This window comes from Leopardus geoffroyi, chromosome A1, assembly GCF_018350155.1.
Source record: "Leopardus geoffroyi isolate Oge1 chromosome A1, O.geoffroyi_Oge1_pat1.0, whole genome shotgun sequence".
NCBI lineage: Eukaryota > Metazoa > Chordata > Mammalia > Carnivora > Felidae > Leopardus > Leopardus geoffroyi.
Genome location: NC_059326.1, coordinates 144,245,526 through 144,267,176, shown reverse-complemented (window position 1 = coordinate 144,267,176; position 21,651 = coordinate 144,245,526). Strand labels below are relative to the sequence as shown.

Genomic DNA, 21,651 nt, shown 5'->3' with positions numbered 1-21,651 from the left:
TGAAGGGCAGAAGCCACGTGCTCAAGTGGCCACCTGTCTTCCTCTTTTGGCCCCACCTGCCCAGCAAGCCTGGTGGCAGGTGGTGGGAGGGGTCGACCAGAACTCCTGGGGATCTGTGTTGAAAGAGCAGAGAAGGCAGACGCCTTGAACAAATAAGTACCCCGTTAAAGGCCTGTTTTCAGTTTCTTGGGACCCTCGAACTGGTCGAGCTTAAATTGAGAGGGGATTTGGTTTGCCTCAATGGCTGTTTCCTCCCACTCATAGTCACGAAGATAGTTTTTTTCATTGTCATTAAAATACATTTAATATACACCATTTTTGCATTGCCCTCTGCTAAAATTTGCACAAAGATAATGTCCCTAAGCCCTGGAAAAGTAGAAAGAGCACTGGACTCAAGCCTGGGTTTCAATTCTGGGTCCATGTAGGAACATTTATTAAAAACCTTAGTTGCAAGGCATAAGTAACCCTCCTGGAATTACCTTGGGTGATTGGGTGGGACAGAGTGTTGACTATAAAGACATACACACATTGAAATGGGAATGTGAAGGCTACTCGGAAAGGGGGTGGGAGGGGGTGGCTCTGCTGGTTGCCAGGTGTGGTCTCTTTCCTGCTGTGTCTGATTTGCATTGTGTGCCCCTCATAACTCCAGCCTATCACCTCCCACTACTGAGTCCTCATCTTCTCTGTTTCCTTTTTTAATATATTTTATTTTTAGGTATCTCTGCACCCAATGTGGGGCTCGAACTGAATACTCTGAGATCAAGAGTCACCTGCTCCTCTGACTGAGCCAGCCAGGTACCCCTCTTCTGTTACTTAATTCAGATTCTCAAGCAGTAATATGATTGTTTGAACTTACCTTTAAAAAAATTTTTTTTACACTTATTTATTTTTTGAGAGACATAGGACAAGTTGGGGAGGGGCAGAGAGAGAAGGAGACACAGAATCCAAAGCAGGCCCCAGGCTCCGAGCTGTCAGCACAGAGCTTGATGTGGGGCTCGAACTCACAAACCGTGACATCATGACCTAAGCCAAAGTCGGACACTCAACCGACTGAGCTACACAGGTACACCTGAACTTACCTTTTAAAGTCAGCCCAATAAGGACTGGCTGCTTGTGGGACAAAGTTCCCTCCCTGGTCAACCAAGTGTGTTGAGCAGCCTTCTTCCCTCCCTCTCTAAAAGGGGTGTGGCAGGCCAGGCACGCTGAGGCTTGGCTTGTCCAAAACACGTGGGCAGGTTATTTGACCTCCCCAAGATGCTGGTTCTTCCACTAAATTATGATGGCAGCACCTGTCTCAGCCCACAGAGTTATCACTCATGCACACAAAAATGATTTATTGAGGGGCACCTGGGTGGCTCAAGCGGTTGAGCCTCCAACTCTTGGTTTCAGCTCAGGTCATGATCTCTCGGTTAGTGGGTTTGGGCCCCACATTGGGCTCCATGCTAGAGGTGTGGAGCCTCTTGGGATTCTCTCTTTCCCTCTCTCTCCCCTCCCCTGCTCGTCCTGTCTCTCTCTCAAAATAAATAAACTTTAAAAATCATTTATTGAGCTTTTATATAAAGCACTTCTATTGCGCACTTTCCAGGCACCGTGCTCAGCAATGGGGATACAGGAGGGAACAAAACTGATGCAGATCTGCCCCCATGGAATTGATGGTCTAGGATCAAACAAGATCCTATCTGTGAAAACACAGCCCCCACTGTCCCACCTGCAGCCCCACTGCAGACTCAATTTTAAGATTCCTTCCTTCATCAAAAAATTCTTAAGCATCTACGTAAGTCACATCAGCACATGGAATCCAAAGACAATAACACATGGTTTCTGATCTCAAGGAACCCATGGTTCATTTGAGAAACAAACATGTAAGCAAACAGTGATGTGCAAAAGCACAAAATAGCAGGTAAAGTAGGAGATGTGGGAAAGGAAACTTCACTTTGGCTGAGGAAGTCAAAGAAGGCTTCTCAGAGGCAGTGACACCTCAGCTGAGATTTAATGGCTAAAGAGGGCAAAAATAAATAAATAAATAAATAAATAAATAAATAAATAAAGGGTGAAAATAGCTTGATAACACCATCATAGTTATGTAGAAATGCACTACCCTTAGGAGATGAATGAGTATTTAGAGGGTAACGTTAATCATGACACTTATAAGTAGTTCAACAAAAATGTGGGAGTGTGTGTATATGTGGTATCTGTGTGTCTGTGTGTGTGTGGAGAGAGAGAGAAAGAAGGCAGATGTGGCAAAATGTTAATTCTTTTTTTCTAAGTTTATTTATTTTGAGAGAGAGGGAGCACAAGTGGAAAAGGGACAGAGGGGGAGATGGAGAGAGAGAATCCCAAGCAGGCTGTCAGTGCAAAGCCCAAGAAGGGGCTTGAACTCATGAACCATAAGATTATGACCTGAGCTGAAATCAAGAGTTGGATGCTTAACCAACTGAGCCACCCAGGAGCCCCAAAATGTTAGCAATTCTTATATCTAAATAGAGACTTGGGTACGCAAAGTTAGAGTGGCTCCCACGATCCCCACCTCCTGGTGTTCATCCTCTTATGTGACTTCTTATCCTTGAGTGTGACCAGGACCTGTGACTTGCTTCTACAAAATAAAAAAAAGGCAAAGGTGACAGGATGTACATGTTTAACCACATGATTATGTAATTAAATTATGCAAGACTGTGGCTTCTGAGTGGAGTCCCCCTCTCCCTTGCTTGCTATCTTCGAGGAAGTAACTGGCCATGTCGGGGATCCCACATGGCAAGGAACTGTCGTGGCCTCTGGGAGCTGAGGATGGCCCCCAGCTGACAGCCAGCAAGATATCAGAGCCCTCAAAGAACTGAAGTCTGCCAACAACCTGGGTGAACTTAGAAGCAAATCCTTTCCCAGTCAAGTCTCAGATGAGAACACAGCCCTGTGGAACACCTTGTGCAGCCTTGTGAGACCCTAAGAACAGGACCCCACTAAGCCATGCCCAGGATCCTGACTCACAGAAACTGTGAGATAACAAATTGGTGTTGTTTTATGCTGCTAAATTTGTGATGTAAGTTTGCACCAATAGAAAACCAATACAATTAATAATTTTATGTGTCGACTTAACTGGCCCACAGAGTGTCCAGATGTATTTGGTTAAACATTATTCTGAAAGTTTCTGGGAGGGTGTTTTGGATGAGATTCACATTTAAATAGGTAGACAGTCTGTCTTCCCTTACATGACTGCGTCTCATCCAATCAGTTGAAGGCCTGATAGAACAAAAGTTTGATCTTGCCACACATTATTAACAGAAAATTCTTCCTGCCTGACTGCCTTCGAAGTAAGATATCAGCTTTACTTCCTGCCTTCAAACTTGAACTAAAATTTTGGTTCTTCCTGGATCTCAAGCCTGCTGGCCTTTGAACAAGGGCTACACCATCAGCTCTCCTGGTTCTCGAGCCTTTGGAATACATAAGGATACACAGATGTTACTACAATATTCTTTTCAGCTTTTCTACATGTTTGAAAATATTCAAAATAAAAATGGGCAGAAGTGTTCTAAAGTCAGGAAATGTGTGGGGCACCTGGGTGGCTCAGTCAGTTAAGTGTCCGACTCTTGATTTCAGATCAGGTCGTTATCTCACAGTTCATGATGAATTCAAGCCCTGCCATTGGGCTTCATGCAGTGTCTGCTTGAGATTCTCTCTCTCTGCTGCTTGTCTGCTCATGCTGTCTCTCTCTCTCATAATAAATAAATGAACTTTTAAAATAAATAAATAAAACTAAAGTCAGGAAATGAAAGGAGACCTGCTTCATTCCCTATTCTCAACCTCCCTCCTTTCCCTTTTTCCTCAGTGAATCTACTTTATTTAATATGAGATTTTAAAACACACAATAGACACGTACTTAAACATAAATAATACATCTACCCTCTTCTGTGCAGATTTATGCTTTATAAACATCACACTGAGTAAGTTTGGCCTTAACCTTTGTTCTGCAAATGTTTCAGAATTTTTTTCTACTGCCACATTACAAGATAAATGTCAGTCTAAATGAAGCCTTTTCTATAAAATTCAGCAGCTTCACAGATGGTTTCTAATTCACTACATTTTTTTTTTTTTGGTTGAAAATAATTCCAAAAGCTCTTAAGTTTTCACCAGAACATAACGTTACTCTTGATGCAGTGTGAGGTCAATTAAATAAACTCAGACACTATCCCCTAGGAATTATCAGCCAAACTGAGAAAATTATGTAAAAGTAAGATTGTACCTAGTATTAACATAATCACTTTTTTCAGAAACCTCAATAATTACACATTGGCCGAATGGCTTATCTTGCCCCAGGTTGCTTTCCCTGATGTGACTTGATGAACAGTCCTATGCAGAAAGTGAATAAGCTTAGTCAGAGGCAAATGATGCAAATAAGCCTCAAATTCATTTTCTGAAATGGGGCTCCTGGGTGGCTCAGTCAGTTAAACATGCGACTTTGGCTCAGGTCATGATCTCGTGGTTCGAGGGGTTCCAGCATTACATCGGGCTCTCTGCTGACAACTCAGAGCCTGGAGCCTGTTTCGAATTCTGTGTCTCCCCCTCTCTCTCTGCCCCTCCCCCACTCGAGCTCTGTCTCTCTGTCTCAAAAATAAACATTAAAAAAATTGTTTTAATTCATTTTCTGAAAAACATACATTAAAGGAACCCGTAAGAATGGAGATTATATTTTTAAGGAGGTCTGCCACATAGTAGAGAAGTGATTCTCCACTCTAGCTGCACATCACAATCCCCTGGGGAGCTTAAAAAAGTAGTGATACTTGAGTTCTCATCCCCTCATCCCAGAGAGCCCAATTTTGGTCTGGTGTGTGGCCTGGGCATCAGGAATTTTAAGCTCCTCCCTTCCTTCCTTCTTCCCTTCCTCCTCCCCCCCCTCCTCCTCCTCCTTTTTTTTTTTTTTTTTTTCTTTTTTTAACTCATCCAATGCTTATTGAATAGTAAACTGTTGCCAACACTGCTGAAATCTGCAAGTCACTCATCCAGATCCCTCTCTTGGCCACCCCCTGAGACGGAAGCCCCAAGCAGGACCACCCCGAATGCCAGAGAGTAGCCAGGGCCTGGGAGATGCCAGGAGAAGGGGGAACAGCAGGGAGAGGAAGAAGCAAGGAAGGGAGGGTGCAGAGCTACACTCTCAGGGACACGGACACACACACACACACACACACACACAAACCAGGGTTTGCCTCTGCCCCCACCCAGCAGCCACAGGGACATCAGGGAAAGAGACCATGCACCCACAAGACATTTCAGTCCTTCCCATCTTGAAGCGTCTACCGCAAGGGGCTGGCCCAAGGGCACTGGACTCTGCCTTCAGGGCACATCAGCCCTGAGCCAAGCTGGCTTTCATGGCGGCCACCAGCTTCAGAAATTTGCTCTCCTTGTCCATGTAGCCATCACCTGTCTTCTTGGAGTGAACCAACTTCCTTGGTACCATCACTTCAAAGAAGCATGTGGCCTGGGGAGTCCCCTCGCCGCAGATGTCCAGGCATTTGGGGACATCATCTTCTAACTTCTTCTTGAGCTTAAGATACTTACACTTGTAGCCTCAAGCGCCACAATAAATTACTCTGACAGTGAGGGCCCTGGATGGGGACCGCAGCAAGGGCAGGGTGTCGACCTGTGAGCTCCACTGCAAGGATTTTCAAGTTTCTTTAGTGGCTCTAGTGTGCATCAGAGGTTTAAGAATCATTATAGTGATAGCTCAATACATATTAAGTGAATAAATGAAATTCTTTACTTGATCTTAGATTACATTCAGAAACCAATTTGAATCAATTGTACTGCCTGATGGTACTCTGTACTCTAGACTGCTCATGCTACAGCAAAATGCACAAAACTAGAGGAAAAAAGAGAAGATCTAAGATAGAAAAAGGATTCAAAATGCTGTCAGGTGAGGAAGAGCTATAGCAACATGAGATGCTGAGTCTGAAAAGAAAGACCTGAGAACATAAGTGCTGCTTTCACATAACTCCAAGGTGCAGCCATCACAGATGACAGCTGAAGGAAGCTAGGGTTTGGCATAAGGTAAGACTTCCTTAAAAAGTAGTATCGTCTGGATATTAACGGGATTCCTTGAAATTGTGAGTAACTGGTCACTGCAGGAATTCAGACACTGGCTTTTTGAGCTCTGGGCCAGGTTGTTGTGAGGAAACCCCTATGCCAGGAGCTTTACTGAATGTGTCTTATTTTTCGGCCACCTGATATCCATGGACTCTCTTCCTAGAAACAACCTCCTCGTTTTCTTTGAAAATTACTCATCTCTCACTTTCAGTTCTAACACAGCTGATCTCTGTCTAGTTCTAGGGGAAGAACAATGATCCGCTCCCAACCAACCATGAAAATGACATCTCCAGATGTTGCCTGAGTGGCACAGTCTGTTAAGCTACTGACTCCTGATTTCGGCTCAAGTCATGATCTCACAGTTCCTGGGTTTGAGCCCTGCATCGGGCTCAGTGCTGGCAGCAGGGAGCCCGCTCTCTCTCTCTCTCTCTCTCTCTGAAAATAAATAAATAAACTTAAAAAAAGCTGCATTGCCCTACACAATAACTGGTTCAATAATGAGCAAGTAACCCAAGTTGTGCCAATCAGAGGCCATAAAATCAAACTCTGGGAATTTTGCTTATATTTTTGAAGACTCTCTTCCACTAGATTTAAAGTTGTGAGAGTGTGAGGTGGAAAATATGAACTCAGAGAAAATGAAAAGAAGAGAATTTCAAAATGATCTTATTAATAATAGCCTTAGGTTAAACTAGATAACGTATCTGTGAAATAAAAGAGTGATGCTATAGAAAAAGAATATTCAGATGCCAAAAAAGAGTTCTCGGAAGTTAAAAAATATGATGTTAGTTCTCAACAACGACAAAAAAGGTATCATGGCTACGCTTAAGCGTCCTTAGTGGCATACTCCATTCAACAAACAGACTGATAAGCCACTTTTTATTATTCTACTGAGCTGCCTATTTCTGTTGGCAACTGTGTGTATGAAGTGCTTTCTTTTGATATTTTCAGTAAGTCTCAGTTATTAAAAATTAACTAATAAATAAAAAATTTAAATATAATGTTAGTAATGAAAGAAATCTCTTATAAAGTTCAAAGATAAATCTGAGAAAATCCTGCCAAAAGCAGAAAAGACAAAAAGTTGCATAATAGGAGAGAAATTATACACATGATTAATCCAAGAGGATTAATATGCCAAAAATACAAGATCCAAAAAGTAGAATAGAGAAAATGGAAACAAATAAAGTATCAAAGAAATCGTGAAAGTCCCTAGAATTGAAGGACAAGAGTATTCATCGTAAAAATTCACTGAAAGCATAGGAAAAATAAATGTAAAAGACCAAAACTAAGGCCTACCATCATCTCTGAAGACAAATTCTTATTATCATAAGGCTTGGAAAAAAATTAAAATCTAGCAGGAAAGAAAGGTCTTGCCTGGACTCTGAAATGCAAATCCAAGCAATGCCCTGCTTTCAGGACACATATTTCTCTTCAACAAAGCTTTAAAAAAATCATTGCAATATTTTAAAAGCTTGATTATCTTAAGAAATTTTATGACTTCCTGTATAAACATGGCAACCAAGATTCCCTTATCTAAAAGAGGCTAGAAGACATAGGTGACTCAAGAAAGGGGACCGAACTCTGTCTGGTAGATAGTGACAGCCTATAATCCCAGAGTAGTATATGTGACCAGAAAATTTCTCAAAATGACTTCTTAAAGCTCCAAAATTGGCTCCATATAGAATTTAATACAAAATTTACGAGTGCTACAATTGTGTTAAAAATGTATCTATAATATGGTCAATCATAAAAATTTACAAAACTACAATAACAAGCTTTGATATATTCTATATATATTTCTATCAATGATGTATTTATTCACCTCCAATTTTCAAAAATAGTGCTATATTAGTCTTGCAGTGAAAAAATTAAGTTCCCTGTCTTTTTCCTTTAAAATAATTGGCCCCAAGTACAAAATGATAACTTCAATTCATTTTGTTTATTCTCATGACATGTTCCAGGATAATTTTGTGAACACCTAAGTGTTCCATTTAGTATTAGGAGAAGTAAAATGTTAAGGGATGTTTAAGCTCTGTAAAGTTGAATAGACTAGCATTTGAATGACAGGATATAATTACAGATCACCAAGGATATAGTACAAAATGTACCAAATCCCACGTCTTCATATTCAGCTAAGAACAGAATGCTTTAGTAAGATATGAGATTAATAAAATATCAAAAGATAATCATTCTGGAAGAACCAAGTCTTCCTAGTTAGAACTATCAGAGCTGGAAGAATTATTACTAAATTTCATAAAATCTGTATCAAGTCATAATGGACTAGACTCTGTGCTACTTGTGTGTCATTAAATTGAAATCTGCCTTTTATTTTCATGCTATTGTATCCAAGAATATGTGTCCAAATACTCCATCTAAACTTATAAGATCCCTAAGGGCAAGTACCATATCCTATATATCTCTCTCTCTTAGCTCAAGTTCCCCCTAACACAAAGCCTAAACAAGGTCTAGAAACAAGTAATTTATTTGGGATGTGATCCTAAGAAGCAGAAATGAGAGAATAAAGCAGGAAAGGATGAAAATTCTTTAAAGGATACATTCTCAACGTCACTATTAGGTTATGGGGCCTCAGTGAAATTAGAGGTGGCTTAAGGGGATGTGACATCAGTACTGAAAGCATCTGCTATATTCCCATACCTTGCCCTACATTTAAGACTCTCAGTAAAAGCTTTCTGAGTCATTTAGTCAATTGCAGTGCTCCCAAGGCTTCCTGTTCAAATCAGTGATCACCTGAGAAGTTATACATTGCCTTTTACAACCACATTCCAGAACCTTATGTAGTTCTGTCAGGTCCACGTGTCTTTGTAAGACAAGTAATAGATGCCTTCTCATGTCAACGTAAGCTAACAGGGAATCCCAACATGAGCCTCAGGCTGAGTTTGGATTTGGAAATCTGAAGGCAGCCCTCTTTCTCTGCACGCTGGGTTTTTTTTCTCTCTGCAGAATTTAAAATAAGCCACCATGATGAGTAGGGCTGTCAATCAGTCATCCAGTGCTCATTGCCTACACTGAGGTGGCACTGTTGGCAATTGAGAGGTGAGAGATATGACCCTGAACATTAAAGAGCCTGGCATTTTACTAAGAAGGCACATAAAGAGTAGTCCACATGCAAACCAAGGATCAAATGACTACTACTTACAAATATTATAGGAGCTCACAAAAGGAGTATGCCATAGTGGTTAAGATGGTCAGCACAGGTTCCGTGGAGGAGGTCCCCTGGGTTTCCAAGGAGCTGTAAGATTTAGAAATGTGGAGTGGAGAAGAGGGGGCAGGCAAGGACAAAATAGGCAAGCAAGGGATTAGAAGAAGGAATGCGTCCAGTCCGTTTCCAAGAAATGACCTGCCCAGGGGCAACTGCATCCACACTAAGGAACTCCTTACAGAATGCTAGTCAAGATGGCAAACCAGAATCTATTAGGATCTTGGAAACATCTTCCTATTCTTTGCAAATTAGAATTCAATTCCTGTCTTACTTTGCATAAGATCTTGAAAACTGCACCAAGTATGGCTTTGGTAATATTCTGGGTGAACTCTCTTACCTAGTCACAAACATAATCAATCTTAACTGGGGTCAAGGAACACTTAAAACTCAGCCACTAGAAAGGGTTCTAACAACAACAACAACAACAACAACAACAACAACAAGGTATTCTTTTTCAAGGAGCCTTGACACACAGGTATTTTTCCACAGAATTTGAAGATATGGATTCTATGACATTGGTATGAATGCCTCATAGTTCATTTTAACATTTCCTGCCTTAAAATGATTTCCTTTGAGTTGGAAGCAAAACTGAAAGGGATATTAATTCTTAGTAATTTTCTAGTTCTTAATCTCCCCATTCTTTAAGAAATAGAACATCCTTGGAGCACTGAGCTCAGTCAGTTAAGCCTCCAACTCTTGGTTTTGGCTCGGGTCATGATTTCACGGTTCGTGAGATTGAGCCCCACATCAGGCTCTGCACTGATAGCACGGAGCCTGCTTGGGATTCTCTCTCTCTCTCTCTCTCTCTCTCTCTCTCTCTCTGCCGTATGTTCATGCACACTCTCTCTCTTTCTCAAAATGAATAAACTTTAAAAAAAGAGCCTCATATTTCCTACCTTCAACCCAATGTAAATTTAATTTAAAAACAAAAAGAAATAGAACATCCTTAACTTAAATCCACAAACCATCAAATAATCCTATTGTGCCGTGATTAGTTATTATCACCTAAACATTACTTTAATGCAGAATGTAACAATTAGTTATTTTCACCACACTACTATTTTACATTGTAAAAATGCTCACCAAATATTTTCAAAGTTTAAAAAAAGTTTTTTTAATATTATATATTAACCAGGTGATCACTTCTTAGTTTTCTTTCTTCCTTTCATATTTGTTAACTAGGAGCTACAACCTCAGCCTTGCAGAAATGGTTCTTGTTTCAACTCTCCTTGGTCCTGGCATAACATGGGCTGGACTTTTCCCACTAAGGCTTGTCCCAGTTTTGCATGCATTCTCTAGTTTTCTCTGTTCTGGAACACCCCCATTCCCTGCAGGATCGCCTGCTTGGTTTGGAAACAGTTTTTTTGTTTTTCATTGCAGATCCTTTGCTCATGCAGCAATGTAAGTTTAAAACAGAGTAAGAAGATCTATATTGGGCATATATCAAATGATAAACAAAAAGCAATTCTAAATGGCTATAGCATACAGAAGAGATGAGTTATCCTGAGGTACATCAGTGCTTTGATGTACCTTTTTTATCAACATCCCATCTGTCAATAACGTAACATGAAAGCATGCTGTATCATGCAGTGATGCTTGAAAAAGCACATTTATTTTACATGTTGATTTTCAAGCCTAAATGAGTCAAATTCCGTCCTCCCAAATGGTTTATTAGTTCTTTTGGGGAGTGGGAGTGTCCATATAACTAATATCTGCCCCACAACAAGTAAAGCAAACACCTCAAACTGAAGTGATAAATCTACCTAAGAACTAGATAGTGTCACTGACTGGTGATAGGTCCAACTGCAATGAGATTCTACTAGGCATGTCAGAATAAAGACCAAAAAAAGAGGGAATCAAAGTTTCAGGAGTGACAGCTATATTCATCAGAGTTTCAGAAAAAGTGACAAGTTCCAATAGGGTTTTCTTTTCTTTTCTTTTTTAAGTGTTTAAACACTTAGATTCCTTGTCTACACATTTCAGGGATGAGAGGAGAGATTCATGTTTGGCTCTAGCTCTGAGACTATGCTGTTAGCCAACCCTGCATTCCAGCAGCATCTCAACACGCAGCCAGCTTTTCTATGTGGGAACCCTCTGACCTCACGATCCGGTCCTGTGACTGCCCTGGCCTTGCGACCAAACACACTTCGTGATCCCAGTTCTGCAAACTAGATACCTCTCTTTGCCACTCCCTTCTTCACCCTGCCTGTCTTTCCTGCCAAATAAAACAATTCTCCAGGAGTGGGTGACTGATTACAATCCCTGCTCTTCCATAATTGGCTATGCAATTTGGGGTAAATCATTTGGCCAGCCTGAATCTCAATTTTCTTATTTGTAAAATGAGGGGTCTGGCTGAGATGGTTTCAAAGGTCCCTTTGAATTCTAAAATACCACTGCCTTTCTGTCAGGCTCTTGGAGACTGTGGCCTGTTTCTGATTGGTCCTTTGTCCTTTCAAAGAGTGAGCAGCAATTAAGTGCACTGAACAAACATGTTACAACTCAACATTCTTTGTAAAATACATGCTTTCCTGTCAGTTGGACCCTTAAAGTAACTGTTGTTTTAAAATTAATTCTTCCTGGTCTAGAACTGGACCAGGTACAGAATAATAGCATGTTTATTATTCTCACATAGCATATGAAACAGCCAGTGTTTTTGCAAATAACAAAACCAATGTTGGCTAACTGATGCAAAAAAGAAATTTATTGGAAAGATACTGGAAGATTGGACAGTTCATCTTGGAAACAGGAATTCAGGGCGATGTGGCTCAGTCAATACCCCACCAGACGTTCAGTCAGTATAGGGTGCTGGCACTGGCACCATCAGCCCTGGATACGTGTCACCATTCACTGAAGTCTTAATTCCACCCAGTCACTCTGAATGATCTTTGACTATCACTGGCTTTGTTATCACTCCCTGAAGGGCCAAAGTCTTGGGAAGAGTCTCTGATTGGCTGAGCCTTGGTCAAATGTCTATACACAGGTCCAAGGAGTCGAAAGCAGGATTATCTGCTCCTCTTCACCTTCCAGAGTGGTACACCTGATCCTGGGCTCCATTTATCTTGCACTCACCCAAATAGGAGGAGTTTTGGGATGCTGGACAACCAAAATGACAAATGTTAACTACACACTTTTCTCACTTGTGATTATAAATTTAACACATCTTGGAGGCATTTGTAAGAGGTTGATTATGTTCTGGAGAGGTTTACAGCTGATAGATTATTCCATCATTATTTGATCACTTCATTGATTTATGTGAATCAGTGATTGGTCCAGTTAATGAAACCATATTCATCAGGATACTGACTAATTTATTGAGCTGCCTTTTCCTATTTACATGGCTCCTCTGGATGACAAAGTGAGTACTTGGAATGAACAATGAATCACTGGAAGGAAAAAGCAAGCACATCTTCATTCTGAGCACACACTGTCATTGATTTTTAAAGTAAAAAATAATATCTGGCATTTAGTCCTGGTCTAAAGTTCTTCACAGAGATGGTGTTAATTTCCCTAAGATGTTGCATTGTCCTGCCTTTATAGATCAGCTGGGATGGCTGAGTGACCTGAAATTTCGGTGACAAATGTCAGCAGAGACACTAGAGCTAAGTCCTCTCAGCCTCCTTCCAAAGTAAATCCATTAAGCCTCAGAAACAATTCTTCCACCCTGAAAACAAAGTGGCAAGCAGGCTTCCACGAGATTTCTGCCATTAGGTGGGACCCCTTCCACGGCCAATGTGGAAGGGCGGTGTAGAAAAGAGATGGGAAGACAGTTTTGCCAAGGAGCTCAAGGATTGAGACAGTCTTCCAGAATGAACAGTGAACTCAGAGAGAAACTTGTCTGACAAAATGCAGTGGTATCAGCACATAAGAGGCCTTCTGCTTTCGTTACGTTTTTAAGATATTCAGAGGCCAAATAAAGAAAACCTACCTAAAAAGAAATAAGCAGCCAGCATCCCAGAGTCCCATATCCTGGAACTCAAAGTTCCTCCCTGCACTGGGCGACCCAGGGGCTCTGACTCCCTTTCCCACAGGAGAAGCAGGTCCTGCCAACTGCTGAAGGAAGTGTCTGTTCTTGTATGAAGAATGGGGGCGCCTGCCCGGCTCTGTCAGTAGAGCATGCAACTCTCATTCTTGGGGTGAGCTCGAGCCCCACATTGGGTGTAGAGATTACCTAAAAATAAAATCTTTTTAAAAAAAGATGTATTCACTATGATACAGGTTTGCATGCATATAACAGAGACCCTCAAATAACAGTAGCTTAAATAAGATTGAAGCTTGTCTCCCTCCGTGTAAAAGACTCTTCACTGATATGATACCTACTTATCCTTCGGGTCTCACTGAAAATGTCACCTCCTCTGAGAAGTCTCCCCTGATGCTACCTAAACAAGCTAAGGTATTCTTGCCTTCTGTTTTCTGAGTGCCTTCTAACTTCTCTATCAAAACAATGATCATACTTTATATTATGGATTGTTGAATTTTCCACACATTAGAGTCAACAGCACAAGGGGAGAGAATCTGTTTATCTTGCTTGTCACCATATCTCCAGAGAGCCACCTCCCACCTGTACTGAATGTACCTCTATTGAATGTTCTTGAGGGTGACAGGAAATGAACACTTCTGGTTTATTATACACAGGGCAGTTACTCAGAAAATTTTGAAATGGTAAATAGTATTTTAAAAACAGAGAAATAATAGCCATTTATGCTTCTAGCACAACCATAGATTTGGAAGAGACCAAAAACAAACATTTCCATTTCAAAGACCTCTGCCTATAAAGCAGGGGCTGGCAAACTTTCTGTAAAGTGACAGTGAATATTTCAAGTTTTGTTGGCCATATGATCACTGTTGCAACGGCTCAACTCTGCTGTGAAAGTGGAAAGACAGAAACAACCAAGATGTAAACTAATGGTGTGGCTGGGTTCCAATAAAACTTGATTTATGAGTACTAAAATTTCAATTTTGTGTCATTCTCAAATGTCATGAAATATCCTACTTCTTTTGATTGTTTTCAACCATGTAAAAATATGAAAGCATTCTTATTTCATGAGCCTTGTAAAAAAAAAAAAAAAAAAAGCAGCAGCTAGACTTGGCCCATGGGTTGTGGTTTGTCAGCCCTGTCAGAGCGCACATTTTTTGACAGAGATGTGTCTGGCCTTGGTTTGTTTCTTTAGCCCCTCAGTGAAGTTCACACTCATAAGCATCTACTATGTGCCAGGGCCAGGTCAGAGGCTGCAGAACTGCAAAGATGGTTAAGATCAGCCCTGTGCCACTAACTCCATGCGACATGGACCCAAATCCACAAAGTGTGGTTGCAGCCTCTGGTTGAAGGGGAAAGTTACTTCATGACAAGATGGCATCTGAGGGGAGAGTCGTGGGCCACGTGCACCCAGGAACCAGCAGCACCCAGTCTGGCTGTGGCTCTGGATGAATCCCACAGGGAATCCCGGGTAGTAAGGCTAGGAAGGCCTGTGGCCGATGTATGAGGGACCCTCAGGGACCAGCATGAAGCTTAGTCTGGTGGGCAACTGAGAACCAAAGGGGAGGATTAAACTGAGATCATTAAATTGGTACCAACAGTATATTAGTTTTTTAATGTTTTAACTTTCAAACTATTAAAAAGTGATTTCTGAAAGTATTTGATTCCTTTTTCTGTTACTAATTTACCAAATATTTCAACTGAGAAACTCTCCTGGGAAAAATACACTGAGTTCAAGGGCACCTAGGAGGGGAAAATGCCATCAGTGTTTTCCCAGGGGCAGTGCTTATAAAAGGAGCCATTGTATGGTAAAAGAAAACAAAAAGCAAGAATAAAATGATCATTTCAAATATTCATTAGATTTTGAGAAAATTCTGAACTATCAATCACACAATGCCCTCCCTGGCTCCACATTAAATAAGAAACTTCTGTTTTGTCCCAAAGGAGAAAGTCACTCAATATTATACTGCCCCTTTCCTTTTGTCTCTTAAATGGGAGTTTTGTTGAAAATCATCAATTGGAAAAATAATAAGCCATTCTTTCAGGCCAACATAAAACATAGGAGGCAGGAAAAGTCAACTCAGGTCACAGAGATGAAAACTGAATGCTCCTTCAAATGGTACAAAATGTCACCTTGCTCATCCAAGCAAAAATTCAGGACAAGCCTCTCAGAGTGCCTCCTATTAAAAGATACCATCTTGGCACATAGGATGCTCAGGAAATGGAAGTGGCATTAATCTGCGTGCAGGGATCACCTCCTTCATGCTGATGCCCAGTCCAATTGGGGGATGAGGAGTCCAATCGTCGGCACCCAGCTGAGAGGTCTTGGGTGGAGACAGGCAAGTCTGCCTCCCACTCACGAATTCACCTGGCTGCTCCTTTCTGCCAGCTTTACCCCCCCACCTTTCTCCTCTCCCTGCTCATAGGATTCATGGATAGGGGAATCAAGTGCTGGTTGAGTGCCAATCAACGACAAACCACTGTGGTGAAGGATCGACATCTCTAGTTAACTAAATATTTTTTTAAGCTGTTTCAATTGAAGTTGGGTTGAAATTTTTTACTTTTTTATTAAATAGTTTTTTTTAATGTTTATTGATTTTTGAGAGTGAGAGACACAGTGTGAGCAGGGGAGGGGCAGAGAGAGAGGGAGACACAGAATCCAAAGCAGGCTCCAGGCTCTGAGCTGTCAGCACAGAGTCCACACCCGGCCCAAACCCATGAACACACAAGATCGTGACCCCAGCCGAAGTCAGATGCTTAACCTGCTGAGCCACCCAGGCACCCCCGAAATTTTTTAAGATTTTGAGTATTACATTTATATGGTTCAAATTTCAGCAACTGTAGAGATGGAGTAAAAATAAAACGAAACTCCCTCCCACCACTATACCCCAACCTCTCAATTCCCCTCTGCATAGGTAGTCTTTGTTACTTCCTAAATAGTTTAAATTATGATAGTAATATATTAGTTGAGGTAAAAGGCGGGAATGAATAAGTCCCAAATGCAGTGGCTCAAACAAAAATAGAAATTTCTTTCTTTCTCATATAATAGTTCAGTGTAGGTGTTCTGGGTCAACCGGTGGGCCTGTATCACTCAGTCATTCGGGGATACAGGCTTCCTGGCAGCTTCACAGAGGAGCTCCAGCATGGCCATCACTGTCATTGGATGGGAGAGGAGCAGAAGGCAAAGGCCAGGGGTTTTCCTTTCCACACATTTCACTTCCACTCACTCTATTGGCAAAAGCCGAGTCACATGGTCACAGTAGCTGTAAGGGATGCTGGGGAAGGTAGCGGTATCCCCGCTCCAGCTGTGCTACTACTCTTGTGCCTTGTGACGTTAAGGAGTTTAGCCCCCGGCCCACTCTCAACAGATCACCTTGCAATGCTTTTCCAGGCTGCTGCCAACTGCCTGCGCCAAGTGAGGGCAGCAGCCCTCCCCATAATCCCTGAAGTAGAGCTACCTTTAGCTTGTAACATTCAAGAGACTGTTACTGCAGAAGAGAATTACTATGCAGAAAAGCCATGCTTAATGGGAGGCCCTACTCATCCCCATCCAGTGAACACTCTTCCCTTTATCAATGCATTTAACAGACACTTTTATAGTGTTATATTTTGTGTGATTTATAAAAATTAACTCATTTAATCTTCATAATAATCCTCTGAGATAGGCACAGTTATGGACCAGTTTTCCAGTTTCCAGAGGAGGAAACCTGGAAACCAAGAGGTTAAGTAATTGTCCAGGGTCACAGGGAGAAAACTTATGTTAGTCTGTCTTTTTTTTACCAACATAACCTTGATTTTATTGTAATTTCAATGAATTCACTAAAAAATCATGCTTCCCTGGCAAGCAGAGGTAGCCATATGACCCAGTTCAGGTCAGTGAATTTAAGGGGAAATCATTGAGTCAGGTACCAAGGAAAACTATTGTTTTACTGAAAAAAAAAAAAAAAAAAAGAACAAAAAAAAAAAAGAACAAAAAACAAAAAACAAGAGAGATACAGATAGTGTACATCTTTTGCCCTTTAACCCTTACCCTTCTTCAGCTTTGGAATGTGGACATGATGCCTGGAAGTTAAGCAGCCCTTTTGTGACCATGAGGTGAACACAGATTTCTTTGTTATGTGAATAGAGAGAGAGGGGGAGAAAGAGCGAGATACTACATGTGTGTGTGTGTGTGTGTACATGTGTGTTTGTGTGTGTATGCATGTATATATGTACACATACATTTACAGAGAGAGACCCATTTAGTAAAAACATTTGAACTGGGCCCAACCCATCTTCACTGATACTTAAATCTAGATCCTGGTCCTGACTGCCCCAAAGTCTATAAGTCAGGGTACCCCAACTGGCCTCTCCATTAGGCCTGTTCTGTGTCTTCTCAGAGTGCAGTACTTATTTTCTCCATGTTCAGGCCCCCATGCCAACTCTACCCTCAACAAAGTCCATCTTTCTTATAATACACAGCAGTTCCTCATGGTCTTGAAATTTTGAATTCCACAAAAGGATTTGGATCTACCCACTTAGGTTCTGAGGAAGCGGTCCTAAAACTGGATAACCCAGTATCACTGCTGCCCCTGCTGTTGTATTTGTTAAGCCATTTACAAAGTCCAAGAAAAGAATCCTAGGCATCTCCTAAATTTTAGAAAATACCAGCCTTTTTGTAATATCACAGAAGTCAGTGTGCAGAGGGACCAAAAAATTGGGCCTTTCAACTCTGAAGGGTTCACTCTCCAATCCAAGAGAACCACTTAAATATTCATCTGCTAGGATATAGAGCAGATACAGAGGCCTACCTCCTACCCCCAAGGGAAAAGATGGCCTGACCTAAGGATTGTAGCCTAAGGACCAAGGGTTGAACATAAAACAGATTTTATTGCTAATTATTTTATTGGTAACTTAAAAATTTTTTTTTAATGTTTATTTATTTTTGAGACAGAGAGAGACAGAGCATGAATGGGGGAGGGGCAGAGAGAGAGGGAGACACAGAATCGGAAGCAGGCTCCAGGCTCTGAGCCATCAGCCCAGAGCCTGATGCGGGGCTCAAACTCACGGACCGCGAGATCGTGACCTGAGCTGAAGTCGGACGCTTAACCGACTGAGCCACCCAGGCACCCCTTTATTGGTAACTTTTAAAGGCCATTATGAAGCGATTCTTTAACGGCAACTTTCCTCCTATTAGGAAGGCCTGATGCATGGGACCTCTGTGAACAGCTAAGAGTTTTGGGAGACTGGGCACATCCAAGTCTAAGGCTGACAGATTTTAAGCATGGACTCTTAAATGGAGATGTTAAACCTCACTTACCATCTTTCCAGCATATCAAAGCATTTTTTTTTTTTCTTCCCAGAACAGGAGAGCAATCTTCTCCCAAAGATGAATCAGAAACACGCTGGCAGCTTGGAAATAGCAAGTAGCCCATCTCCACTCTAAGATGTTAAGGTTTAGAAAATGCTGGAGATTGTGGGATTCTTCCCGCCTCCCTCTCTCTGCCCCCTCACTCACTTGCGCCCTCTCTCTCTCAAAAAAAAAAAAAAAAAAAATGTTGGGGGAAGGCTCAGCCACGGGACTTACACTTATGCTAGGACAGTATGGAGAAAGAGGGAGACATAAAGAAATCACCAGAAAGGAACCAGGGGGAAGAAAATTATGAATATAGGAAGCAAAATATGCTCTGTTTTGCTCAGTGTGACAAGGAACTTAGTGTTTAACGTTTTCCTATGGCCTTTAGCCTATAGGTTCTCCTATAGAGGACTCTCTCTAAAGGAAAATATTCATTGTATTTGGATCTTTTCTTAAGTGATAAAGGCCTTGAAAAATGTATTTGCATCTCAAGAGCTGAAACTAAATTATTTTCCTGAATTGATGAGGAGATTAAGGGCCACTGACAGTGGAGGAAAGGAGGAGACAGTTATCCCTTGGCCACACCAGCTCCGGGACCCACCACTTAAGGCTGTCAAAAACTGTCGCTGGGGCGCCTGGGTGGGTCAATCACTTAATCATCTGACTCTTGATTTCGGCTCAGGTCAAGATTTCAGGATCATGGGATAGAGCCCCATGTCTTGCTTGACATGGGGCCGGGAACCTGCTTGGAATTCTCTCTCTGCCCTTCCCTCACTCACACTCTTTCTCTCTAAGAAAAAAAAAAAATTATATATATATATATATATATATATATATATATATATATATAAACTATCTCTGAAACTTCTGAATTGTTAACTTTAAAATGGTTTATTTTGAAAAAATAAATATATAAAAAGGTTTATTTTGTTGTGCGAATTTTACCTCAAAAAATTTTTTTTCTTTAGAAATATATATCAGGGGCACCTGGGTGGCTAGTTGGTTAAACCTCCGACTTCAGCTCAGGTCATGATCTCATGGTTCATGAGTTCCAGCCTTTTGTAGGGCTCTGTGCTGTCAGTGTGGAGCCAGCTTTGGATCCTCTGTCCCCCTCTCTCTATTCCTCCCCTGCTTGCTCTCTCTCTCTCTCAAAAACATGTCAGAAGAAGTTTGAGAGAGACAGGGCAGAAAAATTAGTCAAGAAAAGTTTCCTGTTTAAATGCTGTACCCTAACCCCCTCCCTGCTTTCCCAGCACAGGTCATTCCCTCTCCCAAACCTGGCTTGCTCCCCTAGCATTAAAGCCTCACCACACCATTGCTTCCCCTCATAGAGATAGCTATGTCACTATTCCAGTGTCTCCAGTAGTTAACATCTGTCATTTCAATTAAATGTAGGTAGCACCTTTTCACCACCACCCCCTACTTTGTAAGATGAGGCTATCAAAGACCCCACTCTCCCCTCACTCACTTCCTTTCTCCTAACGCCCTGCTCTGCCATGTATACTTTTTTTTAATGTTCATTTATTTTTGAGAGAGAGACAGAGACAGAGACAGAGTGTGAGCTGGGAAGGGGCAGAGAAAGAGGGAGACACAGAATCCAAAGCAGGTTCCAGGCTCTGAGCTGTCAGCACAGACCCTGACGCAGGGCTCGAACCCAGAAACCATGAGATCATGACCTGAGCCGAAGTCAGACACTTAAGCAACTGCACCACTCATTCCCCCTGCCATCTATAATTTTATCTCTATATCAGTGAGATTGATAAAAAGGTTAATCTCTCCTGCGATTGTAATGAAGTCTTCTGTGCTTTGTCTTCAAAGTTAAAAATCAAGTGCTTTATACCACTGTCTATATATTGTTTACTGCACTATTTAATAACTGATTTCCAAGAACCCAGAACTAAACTACATGAGTTTACAGATGTAAAGGGATTCCTAAATTCACCAAGGTGAATAAAAGTGAAATTTTAGAGCACAGTAGAAAAAGAGTAAGTCCTACCTGTTTCTAAAAGGCAGAGTGGGAGTAGGGGTGGGCATGTCCCAAATAAAAGATAAGGAATCTCAATGTCTTCAGATTTTCTCTCAATAACTCTGGGATCTAGAAGATAGAGGAGGAATGCCTTCAGATTTCTGAAGGACAATTATTTTCATCTTAGAATTTTATACTCAGATAAACAAACAGTGTGAGGGTAAAATAAAGACTTTTTCAGCTATGCAAGGACTCCAAAATTTACCTTTCACATACCCTTCCTAGGAAGTTACTGTAGAGATGTACCAACAAATAGAGGAAGTGAATTAAGAAAGACAAAGACACAGGATCTATAAAATAGGGTCCATCCAGGAGAATCACAGAAAAAGGTCCCAGGGTCACAGCAGAGCTGTGGGATCCCAGCAAGTACTTGACCCAAGTTTGAAAAGGGTGAGGTAAAAGGAGATTCCAAAGATTTGACACCATCCTTGGGAACTTGAACAACGTAAGTAAGCAGTCAAGGCAGAGAAACCTAAGTTGGAGGGTGGGGGAGGAATAGAAAGGAAGACAAAGAGGCTGGGACAGAGGGAAGCTGTGTAAGACAAGGGAGCAATTATTTTATTTTTTAATTAAAAAAAAGTTTTTTTTGGAAGAGAGAGCATGTGAGCGGGGGTGGGAGGGGGTGCAGATAGAATCCCAAGCACGCTCCAACTCGGGGTTCAGATTCACAAACTATGAGATCATAATCTGAGCCAAAATCAAGAGTTGGAGCTTAACCCCCAACTGAACCACCCAGGCATCCCCAGAAGAACAATAATTAATAATGATTATGACTATGAGGATGATCAAGAAGAGATTTAAAAAAAAAACGTTTTTTTTAACGTTTATTCATTTTTGAGAGACAGAGAGAGCGTGAGTGGGGGAGGGGCAGAGAGAGAGGGAGACACAGAGTCCGAAGCAGGCTCCAGGCTCTGAGCTGTCAGCACAGAGCCGGACCCAGGGCTTGAACCCATGAACTGTGAGATCGCGACCTGAGCCGAAGTTAGAAGCTTAACTGACTGAGCCACCCAGGTGCCCCAACAAGGGAT

The 21,651-nt window shown here is 41.5% G+C and overlaps 1 pseudogene; it reads right to left on the bottom strand.

Annotated features, from left to right (window-relative positions):
- Positions 1–5,230: 5,230 nt before the first annotated feature.
- LOC123580407 lies at positions 5,231–5,653 on the bottom strand (annotated as a pseudogene).
- Positions 5,654–21,651: the final 15,998 nt, after the last annotated feature.